The sequence below is a fragment of the Syzygium oleosum genome, unplaced genomic scaffold, assembly GCF_021117445.2.
Source record: "Syzygium oleosum isolate NSW1041296 unplaced genomic scaffold, Sole_v2.1 Sole_v2.01, whole genome shotgun sequence".
NCBI classification, from domain to species: domain Eukaryota; kingdom Viridiplantae; phylum Streptophyta; class Magnoliopsida; order Myrtales; family Myrtaceae; genus Syzygium; species Syzygium oleosum.
This window is the reverse complement of record NW_026607485.1, coordinates 354333-379082: the sequence shown is the minus strand read 5'-3', so window position 1 is coordinate 379082 and position 24750 is coordinate 354333. Positions and strand designations below refer to the sequence as shown.

Genomic DNA, 24750 nt, shown 5'->3' with positions numbered 1-24750 from the left:
GTGGTTTAGTGCCTAAATGTTAATCTGTCCTGGTACTGTTCATGGGGCACCGAATTTGTGTAAATTTGTCTAAGTGTGGCACTAGTTGGATTCAATGGTAAGTGACCTTGATTGGGGCATTGTAGGGATTAATTAAGCTTATTTAAGGCTTAATTATGTATATTTGGTGGTTGAATTATTAGGGTATGTGATTAAGGTTTAATGGAATTGTTTAAGTGTGATATAGTGCATATTGGACATTCGGTTCTGGTACTGTTCACCAGAACCGAATTGCACTTTTTGGACTTAAGTTGAGACTTAATTGGTTCATTGGATATCGGTTTGAGTCTTGGGTATTATTGGGGTTTGGTTGGGATTTAAATAAACCCTATTAGATGACCCCCTTGATCGTAAGATCAACTATCGAAATTGATTTGTCCAAGTCGGGCCCGAGGTGCATGAAATTATCTTGGAAACAAATGCGTGGATTAAATGTTAAAATGGTTGAATTACATTGGGAATAATTTGATCGTGCCGAGAGGGTGTTAGATACATTGACTTAGGGAATAATTGTATTCGGCATGCCGCCTTGGGTATTGGCATGAATTCCCAAGTGTATAAATTGTATGCCAGGTTGTGATTGATTTGAAATTAAGTGTAATAATGTGCATGCCTGAGCTTTGTTCAAACTGTGGCCTTCGGGTCAGGCCTACGGGTCGTTATATTCAATTGTTGGCCTTCGGGTCGGGCCTACGGGTCGTCTTATTAACGCGGCCTCGGCGCCACGGTCGTTATATTCATTGTTGCCTTCGGGTCGGGCCTACGGGTCGTTATGTCCAATTGTGACCTTCGGGTCGGGCCTACGGGTCGATTTATCAAACTGTTGACCTTCGGGTCGGGCCTACGGGTCGCTTTATTTAATTGTGGCCTTCGGATCGGGCCTACGGGTCGCTTTATTCAACTGTTGGCCTTCGGGTCGGGCCTACGGGTCGTTATATTCAACTGTTGGCCTACGGGTCGGGCCTACGGGTCGTTATAATCACTTGTGGCCTTCGGGTCGGGCCTACGGGTCGTTATAATCACTTGTGACCTTCGGGTCGGGCCTACGGGTCGTTTTATTAATTGTGGCCTTCGGGTCGGTATAATTGCACATGAGTTAAAGTGATGTCAAATGCCTAACTTGCAGGGCTATGAGACAATATATTGGGCTGTGAGCTCGGGTGAATTAATTTGTTTTACTGGTTCATTGTTTGATGTATTTTATTTACCCTTCTGGAGGTGCACATTAGCCTAGTTTAGGATTAGTGGTTTGTACTTGCTGAGATTTCTCACGGTTGTGGTAAAACCAACATTTTCAGATCCCCGGCCATGAATTTTGAGGCTATGAGTTCAGAGGAGCAGTCCGAGGGTTCTTCCGAGACGTATGGATCTGACCCCGATTGGATACCCTAGGGCAGACCTCAGTTTTAGGAGCGAGGGCTGATATTTTTTTGACTGTAGCCCTCTAGTGATTAGCCAATCCCCCTAGGCCACCGATCCCTTTTTGTACTCGTGGCCTTTTTTGTTGTATCTCCGGTTTAAAAATGGATATTGTATATAAGTCTTATAACGAATGTATTTATTATTTTAATAGTTCGTAATTTGTTATCTCTTGCTATTCCTGGTTTCTTTTAAATTGTCTGGGTGTATATATATATTATATATACGTCGTTTCCGCATGTGTTGTGTTTTCTCTGATTTGGGTTTTCGGGTCAGTGACGTAACCTGGGAGCGTCGCACCACATTTCGACCTATACGCGGATGTTCATGCTTCGTAGGGTACGGGGCGTGACATCCCCGTCCGAATTGGTATCAGAGCAAGGACATCTCGGTCCAATCTGGTCGAACCCTAGAGTGATAAGGAGTAGTGACCATGGGTAGCCATAGGGTGACCTAGTGTGCTAAGTGTACCTCCAGACTGTTTGTGTTGAGTGTTTTGGTGATTAATTGAACCAGTGTTATGCAGGTGCGGCAGGACCCAAGGTAAGTGTGTAAGCCCTTGGGTGAAATCTTGGTGCCGTTGTATTAAGCCGCATGCTGAGTGTTTGATTGCTTTTGTGTTGATACCTACCTAGGACTTAGACCGGATAGTTGGTTTAGGTCTCTAATTCCTGAACGGAATTACAACAGGTAGTTGAGCACTCAGACTTGAAAGAATGAGTAGAAGAAGGGGCAAGAAACTCAAGGATAGTCCAATGCAGTGGGCCAAGGGGCCCGAGAACCCAGATAGGTTGAGCTTGAGAGGTAGGTGTATTTAGGGCCAACCAAGTTTTAAGAACCAAGTAGTAATGGACCCGTGAGTGGTCAGGGTCGTGAGGACATTTGAGGAAGTCAGCAACCTTCTAGGTAGGCAGGCTCAAGAGCGAGCTGCCACTAAAGTTCAGGCTGTTGAAGCCGCTGCAGTTGTTGCTATTAGTGATAATGAAAATCCTGACTGAAGTCAAGGAAATGTGATCAGACAAAAGTATCAATGGTTGAGCAGTTTCTGAGATTTAAGCCCTTAAGTCTGATGGAAAAAGGTGACCATGAAGTTGCGTCACTCTCGGTAGAGGAATTGGAAAAGACTTTTGAGGTATTGGGGTGAGTGGATGAGGAAAATGGGATTTTAGCAGTATACCAGCCGCAGGGAAATTTAAGTGATTGGTAGAAAGCCACCAGAGGAAGAGTATTTCCTGCTGGTACCGCTCAGAGTTGGGTTGTATTTGTTGAGGCCTTTGAAGGCAAGTGCTACCCTGAGAGGCATGAGAGCAGAAGTTGGCTAAGATTATGAGGTTTCATCAAAGACAGATGACAGTGAACCTGTATAAAGCTAAGATTCCTAGATTATCCAGGTTCGTCCGAAAAATAACGAAGGACCCATTGGATAAGGTCCAGAGGTTCCGTGATAGATTGAAGCCGGATCGCCGAAGTCGGATAGTATTACTGAGTCTGAAGGAGTATAATGAGATTTGTGAGCGGGCCCAGGCAATCGAACAGGGAGTGATAGAAAGGGCTACCGCTTTCGTAATTGGTGATAGAGAAGAAAGGAAAGACCTAGTGGTTCTGCCTATGTGTAATGCTAAGGTAAGGGTGGGCATGGATTGACCAGTCAAACCAAAATGGCGCGCTGGATTGCAGTGGCTGGGTGATTCAGTTTAGTTCGGCTGACACCCTAGATCTGAGTTAGTGGGGAGTTGAGGAGGAACCTCGATCCCATAAGTTTTGCCAGTAAAAGCAACCAAGTGGTTGGATGAGGGTTGTTAAGGTTACCTAGCAAGTATGGTAGATTGGACGACAGAGGAAGTGTGGCTAAAGGACATGGCGAGGGTGTGCAATTTCCCGATGTTTTTCTCTCAGGAATTGCTGGGATTGCCACCAGGAAGAGGAGCAGAGTTTGTTATCGAGTTTATCTCGAAGTCGCCCTATGCGATGTCATTGTCAGGATTGAAAGAATTGAGAGTTCAGATGCGAGAACTACTGAACAAGAGTTTCATTTATCCTAGTGTGTCTCCATGGGGAGCGCCAGTCCTGTTTGTAAGAAAAGAGGGACAAGACATTGAGGTTGTATAATGGTTACCGGCAGTTGAATCAGGGGATGATTAAGAATAAGTAACCACTGCCGAGGATTGAGGACTTGCTTGACCAATTGTAAAGAGCCTCAATGTTCTCTCAGACTGGTCTACGGACCGGATATCATCAGTTAAGGGTCAGGAAAGAGAATATTCCTAAGACCGCTTTTAGGACGCGGTATGAGCAATATGAATCCGCTGTGATGCCCTTTGGTCTAACTGATGCCCCTGCTGCCTTTGTGGATCTAAAGAAACGGGTGTTTAAGGAGTTCTAGACCAATTTTATCTTAGTGTTCATTGGCGATATATGGGCGTAGTCAAAAAGCTCAGAAGAGCGGGAGGTACATTTGAGTAAGGTACTATGGAACTTAAGAGAACACGCACTCTGTGCCAAGTCTAATAAGTGTGAGTTTGGCTTAACAGAGTAGCGTTCATTGGATATGTAATGTCGGGAAATGAAATTTCTGTGGATCCGTCAAATATTGAGGTAATGACAAAGTGGTTAAGACCGGTATCAGTGACGGAGAATTCGAGGTTTCTTAGGCTTGGCTGGTTATTATCGACGTTCGGTAGAAGGATTCTCGTCGATAGCCACGCCGTTGACGCGGTTGTTTAAGAAAGAAATCAAGTTTGAGTGAGGTGAAAAATGTGGAAGGAGTTGTCATGAGTTGAAGCATAGGCTGACAACTGTCCCGATCTTGACTATTCCGTTTGGATCAGGAGGATTGAGGTCTATAGTCAAGCATCATTAAGAAGACTAGAATGTGTATCGATTTAGCTCGGAAAGGTAGTCGCGTATGCGTCGCGCCAGTTGAGACCGCATGAGATGAATTAGCCGACGCGCGATTTAGAGTTGGCAGCGCCGATGGATAGAACTTCTTAAGGACTTCGACTGCAACATCCTGTATCATCCGGAGAAAGCGAATCAAGTAGTGGATGCGTTAGGCTAAAGGTCGAAGTATGGCGCTTATGATGGTTAAGGAGTAGATCTTATTGGAAAGGTTAAGAAACTCAGGGTTTGAGTTCGAGGTGAGTCTGATGTCTAATCTAATGACTGCATTGAGAATTGAATCGAAGATCCAAGTAAGGATTAAGGCATTGCAGTCCTCGGATCAGGAGATCCAAAAGTTCGTGGGAATGGATGCCGCTATGAGGAAGTCAGATTTTCAAGTGTCTGACGATGGGATTTTGAAATTCAGAGGACGTTGGTGTGTACCCGATGATGTCGAGCTTAAGGAAGAAATACTAAGAGAAGCTCATCGCAGCAATTACAGCATCCACCCTGGTAGCACGAAAATGTACCAGAATCTACGGCAACATTATTGGTGGAACGGAATGAAGACGGATGTGGCTAGGTATGTGGCTAAGTGTTTGACATGCCAACAGGTAAAGGCGTAACACTGCAAACCTGGAGGACTGCTGCGATCGTTGGAAATTCCCGAGTAAAAATGGGAACACATCACCATGGATTTCGTAACCGGATTACCGAGAAGCCAGAGGGGGCATGATTCTATTTGGGTGATTGTGGATCGACTTACGAAGTCGGCACACTTCGTAGCGGTGAGAAAGGATTTTGATCTAGAAAGGTACGCAGAGTTGTACGTGAGACAGATCGTCAGACTACATGGAATACCAGTGACGATTACATCGGATCGTGACCCGAGGTTTACTGCGAATTTCTGGAAGAGCTTGCAGACGGCCTTGGGAAAGAAGGTACAATTTAGTACAGCTTACCATCTGCAGACTGATGGTCAGTCGGAAAGGACGATCCAGACCCTTGAGGACATGTTGAGGGCTTGCGTGCTAGATTTCCAAGGTAAATGGGAGGAGCAGCTACATTTGGTAGAGTTTGCGTAGAATAACAGTTACCAGCAGAGCATTCAGATGGCCCCATTTGAAGCCATATATGGCAGAGCATGCAGGACTCCCGTGTGCTGGGACGAAGTAGGTGAGCGAAGTATTACTGGTCCAGAGTTGATACAGCAAATAGTGGAAGCTGTCGAGATTATCCGAAAAAGGCTAAAGACAGCACAAAGTCGACAGAAAAGCTATGCCGATCGGAGACAACGACCTTTGGAATTCCAAGTTGGAGACCATGTATTCCTCAAGGTGTCGCCTATGAAAGGGTTATCACGATTCGGTAAGAAGGGAAAGCTAAGTCCGAGGTTTGTCGGACCGTTCGAAATTCTGGAAAAGATTGGCGATATGGCGTATAGGCTTGCCTGGCCACCTAACTTGTCCCAGGTACACAATGTCTTCCACGTGTCGATGTTGAGAAAATACGAGCCAGATCCGACACACGTTCTGAGATATGAAGAGATAGACGTGGACGACAGGGTGTCATACGTGGAGAGACCAATCAGAATTGAGGACCGGAAAGATCGAGTATTACGGAATATGACGATCCCGATGGTCAAGGTAGTTGGGAGCACCACGGGACAGAAGGCGCTACATGGGAAAGCGAAGAGGCCATGCGACGTCAACACCCCCAGTTGTTTGAGGAGCAAGTTTAGAGTACAAATTTCGAGGACGAAATTTTTGTAAGGGGGGAAGAGTTGTAACATCCTGAATTTTGACCCGTTACCGAGACCAATGAAGTGTATGTTAATGCTCGTTTGATTTTAGTAAGTCGCGCTCTAAACACAATTTTGGACTTCGAGTATCGACGGGCGATTTTGGGCGAAATCTGTATAAAGTTAGGTGCGAAATTGTATGATTTGGTAGTGGAAATTTTATGGCGAGCCTTGGGATTTAATTCGGGCATTAATTATTGGAAATTAGAAAATAACAGTGGCTGTGATCTATTGTTCATGGGGTCGTGATGGGCTGATCGGGACGCAAGTTGGGTTTTTAGAACTGGTATTTTATGGCGAGAAAGTTCCGTGAAGGATCGGAATTAATCCGACGCCGTTTGGAGGGAGAAAAATAAGAATTTACGGTTTTACCCCTGAAAATTTCCGGACTGATTTTCGAGGGCTTAAAGAATGATTTTTTTTAAGGATCCGACACCGTATTATGCTGGCCATGCATATATAGGACCGGTATGGGCAAAAATTGGAATTTCGGTTCGGGATCGAAAAATTATGAAAATGCCCCTAGAGCCATTTTGGCTAATTCCGAATTTTGGATTTAATTAGGGGACTAACCAAGGTGAGTTAGGGCTAAACCAGGTCTGGTCAGCTTGGGTTAAGGATCAATGACCATTTTACCCCTAAATAATTGGATTAGATTGAATTCTAGCCCTTGGATCAAGGGCAAAATTGTCCAATATGCCAAGATTTTGACACTTGGAATCCACCCACACCTTGTTGACTCATTTTTTACCAGACCATCTCTCTCTTCCATGACCATTCGGCCATTTTCCGTGCAAATTTCCTCTTCTTTTCCCGTTTCTGTTCTGCAGTGCACGTTTCTGCAGTTTCTGGTACTGTTCACGCCGGAACAGTACCAGCCGGAGCTACTGGCCGCCCCCAGCCACCATTCGGCACCACCAGCAGCCACTCTCGCCTTTGTACAGCCCCGTTTCCAGCCCCAATCAGTAAATTCCAGCAGCGAATCGTCGTTCCCGTCGTCGCCGTGACCGCCGGCTTGCATCCGGGACGCCGCCGTCGATCCTTACCGCGCGTCGGTGATCGACCGCCCGTTCTCGTCGTCCCGAGTCGTTAATAGGCGAGTATAAACCCCTAAACCCCTAATTAGTTTAATTGTGCATTTTTAGAGGTTAATTAGGCCTAATTGAGGTTTAATTAGGCTTAATTGTGTGTGGGGTGTTTTGTATGGGTCATTAGGACCTAATGAGATGATTTAATGGTAGATTAAGGCCTAAACAGCCCCCTGTTCTGGTACTGTTCACTGAGTACCGAAAATGTGCATTTTTATCTAAGTTTTGTACTAATTGAGTTCAATGGTTAATGACTTAGAATTGGACATTTTAGGGGCTAGTTAGGCTTAATTGAAGCTTAATTAAGTGTATTTGGTTGTTGGATGATTAGGGTAAGTGATTAGGCCCTGATGAGATGGTTTAAAGGTGGTTTAGTGCTTAAATGTTAATCTGTCCTGGTACTGTTCTTGGGGCACCGAATTTGTGTAAATTTGTCTAAGTGTGGCGCTAGTTGGATTCAATGGTAAGTGACCTTGATTGGGGCATTGTAGGGATTAATTAAGCTTATTTGAGGCTTAATTATGTACATTTGGTGGTTGAATTATTAGGGTATGTGATTAAGGTTTAATGGAATTGTTTAAGTGTGATATAGTGCATATTGGACATTCGGTTCTGGTACTGTTCACCAGAACCGAATTGCACTTTTTGAACTTAAGTTGAGACTTAATTGGTTCATTGGATATCGGTTTGAGTCTTGGGTATTATTGGGGTTTGGTTGGGATTTAAATAAACCCTATTAGATGACCCCCTTGATCGTAAGATCAACTATCGGAATTGATTTGTCCAAGTCGGGCCCGAGGTGCATGAAATTATCTTGGAAACAAATGCGTGGATTAAATGTTAAAATGGTTGAATTACATTGAGAATAATTTGATCGTGCCGAGAGGGTGTTAGATACATTGACTTGGGGAATAATTGTATTCGGCATGTCGCCTTGGGTATTGGCATGAATTCCCGAGTGTATAAATTGTATGCCAGGTTGTGATTGATTTGAAATTAAGTGTAATAATGTGCATGCCTGAGCTTTGTTCAAACTGTGGCCTTCGGGTCGGGCCTACGGGTCGTTATATTCAATTGTTGGCCTTCGGGTCGGGCCTACGGGTCGTTATATTCAATTGTTGGCCTTCGGGTCGGGCCTACGGGTCGTCTTATTAACTGTGGCCTTTGGGTCGGGCCTACGGGTCGTTATATCCAATTGTGACCTTCGGGTCGGGCCTGCGGGTCGATTTATCAAACTGTTGACCTTCGGGTCGGGCCTACGGGTCGCTTTATTTAATTATGGCCTTCGGATCGGGCCTACGGGTCGTTTTATTCAACTGTTGACCTTCGGGTCGGGCCTACGGGTCGTTATATTCAACTGTTGGCCTTCGGGTCGGGCCTACGGGTCGTTATAATCACTTGTGGCCTTCGGGTCGGGCCTACGGGTCGTTATAATCACTTGTGACCTTCGGGTCGGGCCTACGGGTCGTTTTATTAATTGTGGCCTTCGGGTCGGTATAATTGCACATGAGTTAAAGTGATGTCAAATGCCTAACCTGCAGGGCTATGAGACAATATATTGGGCTGTGAGCTCGGGTGAATTAATTTGTTTTACTGGTTCATTGTTTGATGTATTTTATTTACCCTTCTGGAGGTGCACATTAGCCTAGTTTAGGATTAGTGGTTTGTACTTGCTGAGATTTCTCACGGTTGTGGTAAAATCGACATTTTCAGATCCCCGGCCATGAATTTTGAGGCTATGAGTTCAGAGGAGCAGCCAGAGCAGTCCAAGGGTTCTTCCAAGACGTATGGATCTGACCCCGATTGGATACCCTAGGGCAGACCTCAGTTTTAGGAGCGAGGGCCGATATTTTTGTGACTGTAGCCCTCTAGTGATTAGCCAATCCCCCTAGGCCACCGATCCCGTTTTGTACTCGTGGCCTTTTTTGTTGTATCTCCTGTTTAAAAATGGATATTGTATATAAGTCTTATAACGAATGTATTTATTGTTTTAATAGTTCGTAATTTGTTATCTCTTGCTATTCCTGGTTGCTTTTAAATTGTCTGGGTGTATATATATATTATATATACGTCGTTTCCGCATGTGTTGTGTTTTCTCTGATTTGGGTTTTCGGGTCGGTGACGTAACCTGGGAGCGTCGCACCACATTTCGACCTATACGCGGATGTTCATGCTTCGTAGGGTACGGGGCGTGACACTTTGGTGGTCAAAAAATTAGTCTTGGGTAAATTTGTCATGCGTACCAGATTGAAATTTTTCACGGTCAAAATATTAGTTTAGGATAAATCTATTACATATATACTAGTTTTGGATTTTTCGTGTTATTAACCCTTTTTAAAACTTTGTCGGTAAGCATGAAGATGTTAGTTTTCTTTTCCTTTTTGGTAGGCCGGCAGCTAAGTGCCCATTACGAGTTTCCAATTTTTATTTTATAAAAATATTTTAATACATGTATCGTACCCTAGATTCATACATGAATTATAGAGAATGGTCGGCTGTCCTATAAAGGATGAAGCCTTTAATGAAAACCAACCATTTCATAAAAATTTAACTTCATATAATTTCATTCATTAGGTAAAACTTGTATTCACAAAACTTAAAAAACACCACGGCTCAGCAAGTGACAATTATCATTATTTCTATGACATCGAGTCACAAATAATGCAATTTTATAAATATGTATCGATTATTTGCAACTTGAAAGTCATATGAAAGGATATCAAGAAACCCTATGATCATATTTCGCCGAATGACAAAATTTGGAATCCATATATATGTACTTGTACAACCCGAGTTATAATGTTTCTGTCATAAAAGCCATTAATCTATTGCATGCAAACTGCTATAGATCTAGACTACTAGCTTACAGGTTAAATGTCTAGATTTAATAGCATTATGCAGGTTTATCTGGTGTTTTATGGGCCTCTAGGATGGCTATGATTATAAAAAATATATATATGAAAGAGGGTTAGACCTGTCGTATACTTAATTCGTGCACATAATTATTTATCTTATGAGTAGCCATGTGTTAGATTATTATTTAGCAAAGAAAAAACAACCAGTCAGAGGTTGCGATCGCCAATTCGAGGAAGCCAGCAAGTTTGTCTTATTAGTGACCCTATTACAAAAGCTAACCTAACGAAAGTAAAGACTTTCATTTTCCATATAAGAAAAAGAGAAACGAAGACTAGACAGGTGGAAAGCCATTCCCTCAAGCCAGCACATTAATTAAAAATTTATCTTATGTTGATAGTCGTACTCATCTAAAATGGAACAATAAATTTAACATCAAACAAAGAAACTTCTGTCAATAAGACAATTTGAATAATGTCGTGGTATGCCGACTTCAGTGAATATAAGTCAATGTGTTCACACCTATAAGGTATCTTGGTCCATCCTTAAGCACCATAAGTCTCGAAAGTTTTAATATTATTAATAGATCTAAAATTAATGTTTGTTGACCCTACCCCAATAAGAAGTAGTCCATCTGTGTCCTCCAGTACAAGAATAAATCAACAAGAAGATCACATGGTGAACAAACTACCTGAAAATACAGTCACGGGGTCCACATGGACAGAGACAGAGGAACAAACAGGATGGTTGGGTTTTTTAACGGGAAAAGTGCTAAAAAAGTCATAAATCTTTTATATTTGTGCCAATTTAGTCATAAATATTTTTTTTGTTCCAATTCAATCCTAAACATTTTGCATTTGTGCCAATTTAGTCCTAAACCTTTTTTTGGTGTCAATTCAGTCTTAAACCTTTTTTTTTATCTTTGTGGTAATTTAGTCCTTTCGGTCAATTTTGTCTGAAATTTGCTGACTTAGACGCCGGCCGGCCGTCGGCTGGTCACCGGCGCTGACGTGGATAAATTTTAATAATTTTAAATTTTTATTTATTTTATTTATTTTTTTCTTTTCTTTTATTTTTTTCCCTCCCCACCCTCCTTCCTCCAACCAATCGCCAGACCAGCGATCGGCCAGAGGCTAGAGGCCGGCGAGGGTACAACCTCGCCGACCCTGGCAAAGGCGTGCCTCGCCATGGCTGGGCGAGCCTTGCCAATGGCCGATGAGGTCGCGCCAGTGGCTGGTGAGGTCAACCTTGCCAGCCTCTGGCCTCTGGCCAGTCGCCGATCCGGCGGCCAGCTGGAGGAAGGAGGGAGGGAAAAAAAAAGAAAAGAATAAAAATACACCCCCTCAGTGGGCTTTTAAAAACGAAGTCATCGTACCTGATGGTTGGGGTGGAATGGATGAGGAAACTAATAAAAGTTTGGTATTCATGATCACACCGTTTGTGATCAAACTCGATGAAGTGGATAAATACGGGGAGGAAAGATGTCATGTTGAACCGGTTAATATTCAACTTCCAATGAATTAATTAAAAATCGAGGAAAAAGAGCCATAGCCTATGATCATTACTTTGACCCCAAATGAAGAGTTTGATACTAAGTGAGTACCCTGTGATTACGCACCAAAAGAGGTTGATGCTATAGCCCGATCGGAAAGATTCTATGTCCCAAAAGAGAGTGAGCATGAGAAGAAGGGTGTAACAGAGGAGGATGTGAAGCAGTTACTTTCAGTCATGAAAACAAGCAAGTACGAGATGATTGAACAGTTAAGAAAAATGCCGGCACAAATTTCTTTGCTAAATCTCTTTAAAACTTCAGAGAGTCATAAAATGGTGCTCATAAAACTTCACAATGAAATTCATGTCCCGGAGACAATCAACGAAGTGTAACTGGAGGATTTCATTGGCATTATTCTTTTAAAGAATCAAATAGCTTTCTCTGATGAGGACTTCCCAATTTATGGACGTTCACACAATAAAGCCCTATATATTGCCATCAAATGCAGGGGCAAAGAGGTGTCACGAGTATTGATTGATAATGGCTCTGCACTTAATCTGTACCCGCTAAGCACATTACATTGTCTAGGAATCAATGAAGAGCTTATCAAGCCTTCTAAGGTGACTGTGCGCTCGTTTGATGGAATGAAAAAAGACATCATTGGTGATATCGAGTTTAAGGTGAATATAGGCCCTATACCCTTTTTGATTAATTTCCAAGTGATGGATATTCCGAGGACCTTCAACTTGTTGCCGGGAAGACCATGGATTCATATGGCTGGTGCCATTCCTTCAAGTCTTCATTAGAAAGTTTGATTTGCTATTAACGATAAAATGATCACCGTGCATGGAGAGACAGATTTCACTACTTATAAAGAGAGTGCAGTACAGTACATTGAGCCTGTGGTAAAAGAAGAACCAAGCTACCACTTATTTGAATTGATTTCGATGATACAAATCCCCGTTGGTAGTATTATGAAGACCTCAGAGCTCTCGACATCGTCTATCATGTTAGGAAGGGTGTTATGCCAATATGGGTTTGTCCCTGGTGACAGATTTGGATTGAAAGCTCAAGGAATTAAAGAGCCTATCATTCCACTCGCTACCAAGAAGCGATATGGAGTGGGTTATGTTAAAGAGAGTTCTAATGATCATCATGGAAGCTAAAGCCAAGGTCAAAACAATAGTCATGGGAACCGTGGAGGCTATGGAAGCCAAGATGATCGTGTCATCGACCTATCGATATGGAAGGATAAAGCTAAAGAGCTTTCCTATAATCAGATCCACATCAAGAAAACTTTCCCTAGGCCTTCCAAATTACTCCATGAAGAGGATATCATGTAGAAGAGGAACTTGCTTTGCTGGAGCTATTCAAGGAAAATGTTATCAATGTCATCATAACTGAAGTGGAAGATACCTACGCACTGGAGTAGGAAGATCCTTCCAATTCTCTACTTGCTCTGTTGTCTTTTACATGGCACTATTGTTTTCATAGTTTTTAGTTTCTTTTTGATTCAGTATACGATTTCAGTTTAGTTGCAATTTACATTCATGTTGATGTAGTTGTAATAACCTCTTTCAGTTCAATAAAAGTGAGCAAATGTTTTGTTGAGGATGTATGGAAATAAAACCAAACCTATGATGAATATTGTTCTCACTTGTGAGGCTTGAGGCTTTAGGTTTCTGTATTGTTCCTAGTTGCGAAAATGATTTTCAAGAGCAAGGATGTCCAAGAATATAAGGACTAGCTCTGTTTTTCCATCCTTTCAAAATGGTTTTCAAAATGGATTTCCAAAATGACTTTTCATAAAACCTCATGCATTATTATACTTCATATGTGACTACTAAACATGTTTATTGCATGTCAGGCATGAACATGTGCATATTCATAATAAGTTCTTATGTGACCCAAATCCTTTAGAGGAAATCACTTGTGACATTGAGGAAGTTGATGAAGATGAAGAATGGGTCATAAAAGAATTGAATCGCCATGAAGAATCAAAGTTACTTACTTTAGAGAAAATAGTTACTGTCAATTTGGATAATGATGAGAACCCCAAAGAAGTTAAGATTGGAGAAAGTTTCTATTCCAAAGAAGAAAAGAAGATTACCGAGTTATTCAGAGAATATCAGGATATTTTCGCATGGTCTTATGCCGGGTCTTGATCCAAAGATTGTTGAACATGCTTTACCAATTGATCCAAGCATTCCTATCACGCCCTGAACCCTGACGAGCTGCGCAGCAGCCCTCGTAGGTCGATAATGAATGCAATGTCCCAAGACTCGTCGCCGACCCAAAAGAAACCCCAACAAGCATACGCAAGTGGAAGCGAAATTCAAACGTTCCAGACAACAAACAATAGATGAGGGATAGTAAAGAAAGCACATGCACATATCAACAAACACATTTCATACACTTGACCAATACTTACACCATTCACATTTATACAACTTTGTGCTAGGCCACTAAACACTCGAACCACGTTCATCAAAAAAGGATAGTGGTTGGATAGCCTAACTTCACTATACCAAAAGAGGGCTCCTCAAAAATGAGATTCACTATCCCCATCTTTAGTCCTCATGGTACCCCAGCGGCGTCCCAGGGTCATCCATATCGTTGTCTTCCTTGGACTCCTCTTCAAGTTCGGGCTCCAAGGGCTCCGGTATAGGCTCGGGCACCATGGGCTTCGGCTCGGAACTCGAGTCTTCGGGAGGGTCTTCAAGGTCTATGACTTCGCCATCTGGAGCAAAAGTTTCCAAGGGCTCCCAATCCATCGCATCTTCGTTGCCATGATGGGGACCTTCGAAACCTCGAATTGGGCCAATGGTCTCCTCTCCCTCACGATAAAACTAGGCGAGGAAGGTGTGGCTACTCCAAACTTCCAAGCCCTCATCTACCCAAACCGTACTAAAGTGCCTAATATAAGTCTTATCTACACCCACGTGATACTCAGTCTCCACATGGTCCGTATACATAGGGACCCCGAAATGTCGAGTTGGCAAGGTCATAGTCGGGGGTCTGAAATGGTTTATAAATAGCTATGAGAATAAAATCTCAATAAGCAAATAACCTAAATCCCACATAGACTAATGCGTAACCCCAGATGAGTCTAAGTACACAATTCAAACAATCAACAGGCCAAAATCAACACAGGCATTCTTACCTCGCCTCGAATCATGCACACATCTTGCATATTAGTCAATTCACTATAATGCAGTAGTATCACATGAACCCATCACATTTACCCAAGCACAATACACACACGCATTCGTCCAGATTATCCACGACTCGTGTAATACGTATCAGGCCCATACCACAACCAGCGTAAATACGCGTCAGGTTGGCAGCCTCCGATTTAACTGGGCATTATCCCGCGTAATACGCCTCAGAACGGTCTAGTCCCCATGTAAAAACGTATCAGGGCTTAAGTGATCACACATGTTACACAACACATTCATAACAAGTGTCGATCACACGATGAGTCAACTAATAAACCGCATTCGCCATTGTAAAACCGAACTAACTCAACGTATAACAAATCAGCCATGGTTTCACCACAAACGACCAACCATCACTCGATCATTCTCGGCTCAAAGTACCAATCATAATCAGCTAAGGAACAACCAAATGGCATTCACAATCCAAGCATTAGACCAGACATGGCAATCACACGCTAAACCGCTATTCAAGCATCAACGGCCCTCCATTCATCCACACGAATCAATCATTGAACCTCCCCAATTCAGCCGTAATTCCTCACCAAATCAGCCCACATTTCGACTCAATAACGTCACCCCTAACCAACCACTATTCAGACTTTAAACAGTCAATTCTCAGCCACGAAAGCGGCCCTAGCTCGTCCAATTCCAGCCCACTAAACAGTGTCAAAGTCGAAGTGAATTCGTGTGAGTTAAGAATTGAATGCATCCAATAATTATGGATTGCAAAAATTCAGTTCAAAGGAAAAAAAAATGTTAAGAAACCGAGAGAATTATCCACTGTATTCTATTTTTACTGAAGAAAATTCTCCATATGTCGTTAGAGTAAAATATTGGAACTTTATAGTTCCATCGTTATCTTTGAAGAGAATCTTCTAGCGTGTTCAATTCAAAGTCACCAATAACAACAGCGTGTTCATCGCGAAATCCTCCAACAAAGGGGCCATTCACAAGAGTCCACCACCCCACAAAGAAGCCTGAGTCACGCGGTTGGACGCGGTCTTCAATTTTCAAATTTCTAATATTATTCTTTGTTCACCCTACCCGAAAGAAAGTCATGCATCTCTCACCTCTAGCATGAGAATAAATCAACAAGACAATCAAGTGGTGGATGAACTACCTGAAAACACAGTTCCAAATTTTCAGCTGATAGTCGTTTCCGATTGTTGAACTCCATCGTCCAAATGGCTTCTTCATCGAAACCCAAGAAGATTTACAACGTCTTCTTGAGTTTCAGAGGTGCGGACGTGCGTAAGAACTTCCTCGGGCATCTCTCTAAAGCTTTAGATCAAAATGGAATATACATTTTTCGTGATAGCGAGGAATTGAGAAAAGGAGACCAAATATCGGCGGCACTTATGAAGGCCATCGAAGAATCATGCATTGCAATCATCATTTTCTCCAAGGACTATGCTTCCTCATGGTGGTGCTTGGAAGAGGTGGCGAAGATTATGGAATGCAAGGAGCAAAATAACCTCACCGTTCTACCAGTGTTTTATAAAGTGGACCCAAGAGAAGTAAGAGGGGGCAAAAAGAGTTATCGGAGAGCTCTGGCTAAGCACGAGTCCAAGTTCGGAAAGGATTCGGAGAAAGTGAAGAGATGGAAGAAAGTTCTTTCTGATGCTGGTAAATTGTCCGGGTGGCATTTGAATGATGGGTAAGTAGAGTGGTGTCCATATCTTCTATAAGAAAAGTAATCTTTACAAGCAAGTATACATATTGTTTTTCAAAAAATAAAGATAAATAAATAAATTGACGCACACATGCTTGTAAGTATATGTATAGATGCTTCATCTTATGATTCCTGAAAATTCTTAAGTCGCTTAGTTAGAAATTTCATGGTGAGTCTAAGTGTAGTTAAGAAAGACAAATAAAATTTGGCAAAAGATAAGAAAAATAAATTTGGCAAGTAACTCAAATGAGCTAAATCGAAGAAAAATTGGTCAATCGCTCTAATTAAGGTTGACAATTTAAAAAATGAGTTCATAAGTAACTCAAATGAGAGCAGTTAACCTAATAGAAAAGTTGGCAAATTAAAAGAACAAGTGAATATTGATAAGTAACTGCAGCAAGAGTTGGTAATTCAAAACTAATAGGTAATTATTTAATATTATCAAAGATGGTAAGTCACTCTAATTTGTGTTAGTAATTTCAAATCAAAGTTAGTAAATTTGAGGCCGTAAGTTATGCAAATCAAATTTGGTAAGTTAGTACGAAATGGGTAATGTGCAATTTATAAAAAGTTGTTGGTGATTTCATAAAACTGTTGGTAAGTTACCAATAAATAATGTGAAAGAAAAAATTGTCGATCTTTTTTTTTTCCGACATTTTTTTGACACTTGCCAATATTTATTATAATTCACCAGCATGAAAAGAAACCTATCTTTGGGCATCGAATAATAGAATTCTGCTTTTAGCCTTTGGTAAGCCCTGTTTCATTCGGGTAAGGTCTATAGCTCTTTCTTTTGGATCCTTGTTGCCCTCTTCGAAGTGGGCTATTGAGGTCTACGCGTTTCATTTTGGTAAATTGAGTTCTATAGATTTTTTATTTTTGTCAACCAAGTCCCAAACTCGTTACAAGTGGCACTGCAAAGTTCGAAAAATCACACATGGCTATCCGTAGAATAGACACGTGGCTTTTCCAATAATAGAAAATTGACACTGGGACTTTATCGGCTGAAAAATTTACTGATTCATTTGAGCAGGATAAATAATTAAAACTTGATCGACCAATCAACAAAATGTTAAGTAGTGTTATTGCACTTACCCCATTTCTTTGAAAGGAATAAAAAAGTTTGCAATGCTTGATTCAGGAAGATTAGTGTTTACAGGCCAGCCCAGTAAGGCAACACCATCGTGCTTCAGGGTATTTAATAGTTTGGAAATCAAAATCATAATCACCGTTTTAAAGTCCTAAATAGCTATAACATTTTGAATTTCGACCCATTTTCGGGATTTATGAAATATTTCTTCAATTCGCTTTCAGTTAAATCTCGCTTGAAATTGATCACTCTTGAGTAAACTAACCGTTAGGGAATGGCTTGCTAGGAATCAAGTACGTGGACCTAAGAATTTGGCCATGGATTGACACTTCGACCATAAGGATTGACGATGGAATATTTTGGGCCATTAAAAGTCGATCTAAGGATGGTTATGAAACAATTCGCTAATGTTATACAATTGGATCACGGGTGATTTCGTTTGGCCATTGTATGAATTTCGAACGGTCCTAAACCTAATTCGAACGATCGCGTTATTCGGAACTAGTGATTAACCCTCGCAATTACATGACCACCAAGGTCGTCATGGCTCGAGTAAACTTAGATGTGGCTCGATATCGAATTGGCCATGAGTCAATACGCATAATTTCTAAAAGCCGTCCGTTAGTTCGAGATGCACTAAATTCGTGTTCGATTGAATTTGGCTATTAATTAGAATCTGAATTGGGTATCGAAGTTTCAAGATTTCCACGACTAAATTTGTTGGACGTCCTCTCATTAAACGTGGTTAATCGTAAGGTCGATCGAAATTTTGAAAAAGGGGAAATTGTGGACAAAATATTTTGTGGATAATCAACCTCCCCTCTCCTCTCTCTCCTCTCTCACTCCTCCCCCACGTCACCGCTGCACCCCATATGTTGACTCCTTTTTCCGCTGACTTCTTCCTTCCCCCACGTTGCTGCTTCTTCCTCTGCTTTGTTTCTGCTGCTGCTTGCTTCTGCTTTGCTGACTGCTGACCCCTTGCTCTGGCTGCCGCTGACTTCTTCCTTCCCCCACGTGCTGCTGACACCCCCCATACTGCTTCTGTTGTTGCTTCTGTTTCTGCTTTTGTTTCTGCTGCTTCTACTTCACTACTGTTGCTACCCACGCCTTTAACTTCTTCCACCCACTCCACATGATGAACTCCACGTTTGTTGCTTCTGCTTTGCTGACTTCCTCCCCTTCTTTCTCTTCTTCTTTTCCTCTTCTTCTTTGACCGCTGCCCCTTCGCTACTGCTGCTACTCTTCTTCTTCCTTTCTGCTTCTTTGTTCTGCTTCTTATTGCTGCCACCGCCGACCAGACCATTTCCTGCCGGAAACAGCCACGCCGAGCACCACTCCACCTCACCACAGAACAGCCACCCCCAGCCGTCTCTTCATCTCGCCTGTCCGCCGTTCGCCCTGCTGTTGCTTTGGCTGAGGCTTCTTGCTGCATCTCAGCTTGATTTTTTGCTTAGGACTCCTAGTAAGTGCTCTCTAAGCCTTGGTTAGGATAATGAGTTACTAATGAACATGTTTAGAGGTGGATTAGAGGCTGTGGATAGTTGGTTTAGTGGCTGGATAAGTACACTTGCTTGATGGTTATTAGTTGGCTGATTCTCGGTTTGATTGTTGTGGTATCTCTGTATTTTGTTATTTTTTTGGAGACTTGTGTGGGCCGAATTTGAGGAAGTTTTCTTCATGGAAATTTTTCCCAACATCTTGAAGTATAACATAAATTAAATTTGGAATTTTTGGAGATCATTTAGGGTCATTCGAAAGTCCATTTTTGGACAGTCTCAAAACTGCCGGAATTACTGTTCACCCGACCTTCTTGTCTTTCCGATTTTTCATAAATTTTTCCAAGCCTCTTTTCAACAAACTCACTTCACGAAAATTATTAAGAACACTTTTTTCTATGACTTATAAAAATTTCAGAGATTTTCAAAGTGATTTGGGTACTGAATGATATGTATTTTAATGGTCGGGCGGCCTGTCCGACCGAGTTGAATTTTGTCTGGCTTCGAGTGACAAAACAAAGGTGTTTACAGTCGGAACTAGGTTTTGTGTTCTTCATGGAAAATATTTATCAAGATGTTTTATATGATATATCCAAAATTCAGAATTTTCTGAATTGAATTACTATTTATTTCAAAAGGATTTTGGTTGCTGTGCAACTGCTCAGAATAACCCGATTCTGTGCAAGTCCGGTTTTCTCTCTCTCTCGGGGACTATTTGGTGTTATCGTGACATTTTGTTGGATGAGTACGGAGTTAGTGATATACGGCTAATCGAAAAGATGAGAATTGATTTGAGTGCTTTGATGCTTGTGTGATCATATAATGCCCCGAAGAGTCTTACGCGGAGATTTAACCCGTCTTGATGCGTTTTACGCGAGATGATGCTCGATTTATCGGATGCCCGATAGGGGCCCGGATGCCAATCGCGGTAGAGTCTTGATTGATGCTCCTCATGGAATGTCGTCTTGATGCGTTTAACGCGGGACATTGCCTTCGCCGACGTAGCGGGAAGATGCCTAGTTACGCCGGAAGATCGCCAACCTGATATGTTTTACGTGGGCTGTACCGTGGACCTAATGCATGTTATGTGGGTCATTAATAATCTGGACATCTTTAAATGTGTGTTATGTAGTGGAGAATGCCATGATTGAGTTTAATGTTGACCACGTCTGAAGGATTATTAACCGTGTTATGCATGATTATGCCTTGAATTGCGTTGTATATGTTTGATGAGCAATCAGCCATGTTATGGCGAGATTTTAATGTGCAGGGCTTATGCATGTGCCAGGGCGAGGTAAGGGCGTCTGTGATTGTTCATGGCACATTGATCGATAGAATTGTTTGTTTAAAATTGTCCGAAGGTACGTGTTAGCCTAAGCGAGGCTTAGGTAGTTACTTTTTGAGATTTATCACATTTCCCGTTGTTAAACATTTTCAAGCTCGGAGTGACGAATAGTCATCACATGCGGTTCGAAGACCGGGGGTGATATTGGGCATTTGATGTTTTATCCCTTGTTGGGTGCCCTCTTGTAGAGGAGTTTAAGTTAATCTCCCTTTTGTATATGTGGCCTCGTTAGGAAGTGGCTTCGTGCGAGACTTGTAATTGTGTCGACTTCCTAGGGTTAACATCATGAGTTCTTGTAAGTGACTTGCTGGTTTTATGTGAAGTGTTTTCCTGACTATCCTGTTGATTTGTATGATGTATGGAGAGTTCGAATTTGCTTCTACTTGAGTTCAAAGTTTGAGGTTCTTTTGGGTCGGCGACAAGTCCTGTGATATCGCATGCTTGACGACCTCAGAGGGATGTTGCGGGTTCGTTGGGGTTCGAGGCGTGACAATAGCGCTTTTTAATTAAGCGCATAAAAAAATCACATATAACAGTGAAAAAGAAAAATAAGTAAATCGTCATGTATAAAAAAGAGAACATGAATCACTTGGATAAATAAAAGTTAAAACCTTGAACATATTTTGATTGGTGTGGAGCTTTGATAATCTGAAAATATGATGCACTCCTCTCTCGCTGTTAGCTAGTGATTGCTCGTTATTTGCTTATTCAAATCCCTAAAATGATGCTACAACTTCTTTTTACATTCTTGTCAGAGATGAGTCGGAGCTTATACAAGACATTGTGGAGAAGATCTCCACTTACCAAGCTCGAACACCTTTGCATGTTGCTAACCATCCTGTTGGGATAGATTCTCGGGTTGTTAAGCTGAAATCGATATTAAATCTTGAGTCTAATGATGGTGTTCTCATGGTGGGATTATGGGGACAAGGAGGTATAGGGAAGACAAGTTTAGCAAAAGCTCTTTACAATGCTATGTTCAGACAATTTGAGGGTTCATGTTTTCTGGCAAATGTTCGAGAAACTTCAAAAGGTAGCGGGGGTTTGGTTACTTTGCAAGAAATATTACTAAATGATGTACTGTTACCGCAACAAAGATTAAAAGTGTCCAATGTCGATGGAGGTATTCATCTGATACAACACAGACTTGGTCACAAAAAAGTTCTCCTCATCCTTGATGATGTGGATGACTTGCACCAGTTGAATACTTTGGCAGGAGACGAGTGGTTTGGTAACGGGAGTAGGATAATCATTACTACAAGAGATAAACATTTGCTAACTTGTCATCGGATAGATCAAGATCATGTGTATGAAGTTCAAGCATTGGATGACAGTGAAGCTCAAGAGTTGCTTAGTCAGCATGCTTTTCTAACACAGCAAATATTCAAAATCAGGACAAATCTAGTGAAGAGTGTTTTGTATCATGCTAATGGCCTTCCTTTAGCACTTGAGGTGCTAGGTTCCTTCTTATGTGGTAGAAGAGAACATGAATGGGAAAGTACACTAAAGAAACTTTCTAGAGTTCCTAACAATGAAATCAATGATGTGCTTAAAATAAGTTATGATGGACTAGAGGAAAATGAGAAGGAGATTTTTCTATACATTGCGTGCTTTTTTAAGGGGAAGAGTTGTGCATATGTAAAGAAAGTTCTCGATAGTTGCGATCTTGAGGCAACAATAGGATTAGAAATTCTCATTGAGAGGTCCTTGATAAGAAATGGTTCCAGAATAGAAATGCATGACTTGATTCAACTCATGGGTATGGAAATAGTGAACCAAGAATGTCGAGATAATCCCGGGAAACGCAGTAGACTATGGCAATATAGCGATGCTTTTGATGTTCTATCAAGCAATGAGGTAAGATTGCAAATACCATCAAAATTTTGCTCCTAATCTTTTACTCTCTTTACTAATATGAATAGCCTAAATAGTCTTGAATATACAGGGAGATTGTGTTGTAAAAGCTATAATGTTGGAGCTACCAAAGTCGACAGAGATGTGTATCAATCCTGATGCTTTTACAAAAATGAGAAGGCTAAGATTGCTCATCTTGCGCAACGTGCATGATTCTTTCCACGGTCCTATATGTCTTCCTAATGAGCTTAGATGGTTTGAATGGCCTGGATGTGCTCGCAAGATTCCAGAATTTTCCTCTGGTCCAAAGAAATTAGTGGGACTTTATATGAGTGAAGGCAATATCACAAGAGTGGTAAAACAATTTAAGGTGCGCATTTATCTAGATAGACCTTTTTATTATCCACTTCATTTGTATGTGCATATGCGTATTATATACACTTGTACACTAAAGGAAGTGGTGTTCCTATGTTTCAGAAACCACTTCTCTATTTTCTTTCAAAAGGATCCTAACTTCTTGGGTTAGAAATATTTTTATGTGCAGCAAAATTGGCATTTGAAAAATTAAGCGAACAACTTTATTAGAAATACTCAATGGAAACATTTTTATAAAATACACAATACAAAAAAAATTTCTACATATACGTGGAAAGAGAAAGATATTTCAAGATTTGAAATTTATTTATGAAGGTCATTGCATCATTTAAAAATTCAAATTTTAATACTGAAATATGTGAGAGATAAAAAATAAATAATCAATTTCATGTATCTGCCCGTGATATAATATCTATAAAATAAGTAATTGAGCATAATTGATGGAAGGAATATAAAAAAAAAAAGATTGAAATCTTTTAAAGTAGGAGATCATCTTTACCTTATATAATAGTATAGATAAAGTCTACATACTTTCTAAACCTAATATCTCTAACTTTCGACATAGATATATTTCAAAATTAGATCAAATCTACTAGTGAAGATATTCAAATTGCAATTTGTTGTCAGTTGTAAACTTTTTTATTTTATAGGAAAATTGTACAGTGATTGAGCAAAGGAGAAACAAAAATATGACGAATGGACAATTAACATGTATATAGAAGTAAAAACACTCAAGGAGTAGATGGTTGAGGGGTAGGCCACGTAGTCATCAAGCGATAGAACCTTACTCAATGCACATACCTAAACAGCGGGGATTTGTCCAGCATCAATAAGATTAGCTCAATCAAAGGTTTGAATGCACCTTTCTGTAAAACAAGGCATTGTTAATTGCTTAAATCATTTCTTAAGGAGTAGCACTTCTAAGTGGACATAATAGAGTATTTATTAGGAACTTTGCCAGTAATGTGTGCACAACTAAATGAATATAAGTGATCCAGTGGGAACATACCACTAGTTTCTTGATAGAAAGTCAGAGCCAGATTTCGAATTGGATATGTGAAATTTTTATTTTCTTCTGAATGTTTTTCAAAGTTGGCTTCATTGTCTTTGCATGACTTAAAAAAAAGTAAGATCTATTATTTTTTACCCAATTATATTGTGATAGTTAAAGCCAGAACTAGCGGTGTCTTCTTCACTTTACTTTGGTGATTGCCACATGAGATGACACGAGGAATAGTTTTGTCATGTGGCCAACATCCGTCTTCGCCACGTGGCACTCCACCATGCTTTTATGATTGTCACATGGCATGACGCGAGGCATAGTTTTGTCATGCGGCCCATATTTGCATGCTCGCCACGTGACACTTCATTTGAATTTTGTGATTGCCACATGCATGACGCACGGCATAGTTTTATCCCAAATCAATTTTCGTCTACTAATGGAGGGTTGATTTGGATCAGAAGTACCAATTTGGGATCGCTTTTGTTAGAGGAAAATTAATTTGGGGTAACTATGTAATAGTGGTACCACTTTAGGATTTTTGTGAAACGAAAATAATTTGGAGCAAATTTGCGAATTGATTTGGGATTTTTAAATTCTAATTTTTTTAATAATTGTCTAACACAATCTTACTTGTGAATTTTTTTATATTGTGTACCTATATGTTATTGAAATCTTACAAATAATATCTAAAATGTAAAATCATAAGAGTTAGAGCTATCGCTGAGGTCTGGATCGCCCATACAATCCTTTCCTCTGGATGATAGCAAGATTAAAATGGAGTCTGCAAGTGTTGTTACATTAATTGTACCTCTCACTGTGTGACTGAAATAGTCAATGGTGCTCTAACTTATCTCTTGTTCTCCGCTTGCGAATTCTAAACCTGTTAACAGCTATATGCTACCCATATAACAATCATTCACAAATGCACTCGTTGAGCAGCACCTTTCAAGACTTGAGAGCACAATACATTGCTTCTTATCACCATATCATAGCATGCACCCTTATCACTAGTCTGTCGGTGTTGCCCATGGTCAAACTGTATGGAACTACTTGCAATCAATTATCCAATGATCCTCCTAAGTATGTCATCTTCCAAAGACTTTACATTGATGACAGATCGACATT

General features: G+C 41.0%; 1 pseudogene; it reads left to right on the top strand.

Moving 5' to 3' along the window:
• Nucleotides 1-15743: 15743 nt before the first annotated feature.
• LOC115667289 (TMV resistance protein N-like) lies at nucleotides 15744-22651 on the top strand (annotated as a pseudogene).
• The last annotated feature ends 2099 nt before the right edge of the window (nucleotides 22652-24750 follow it).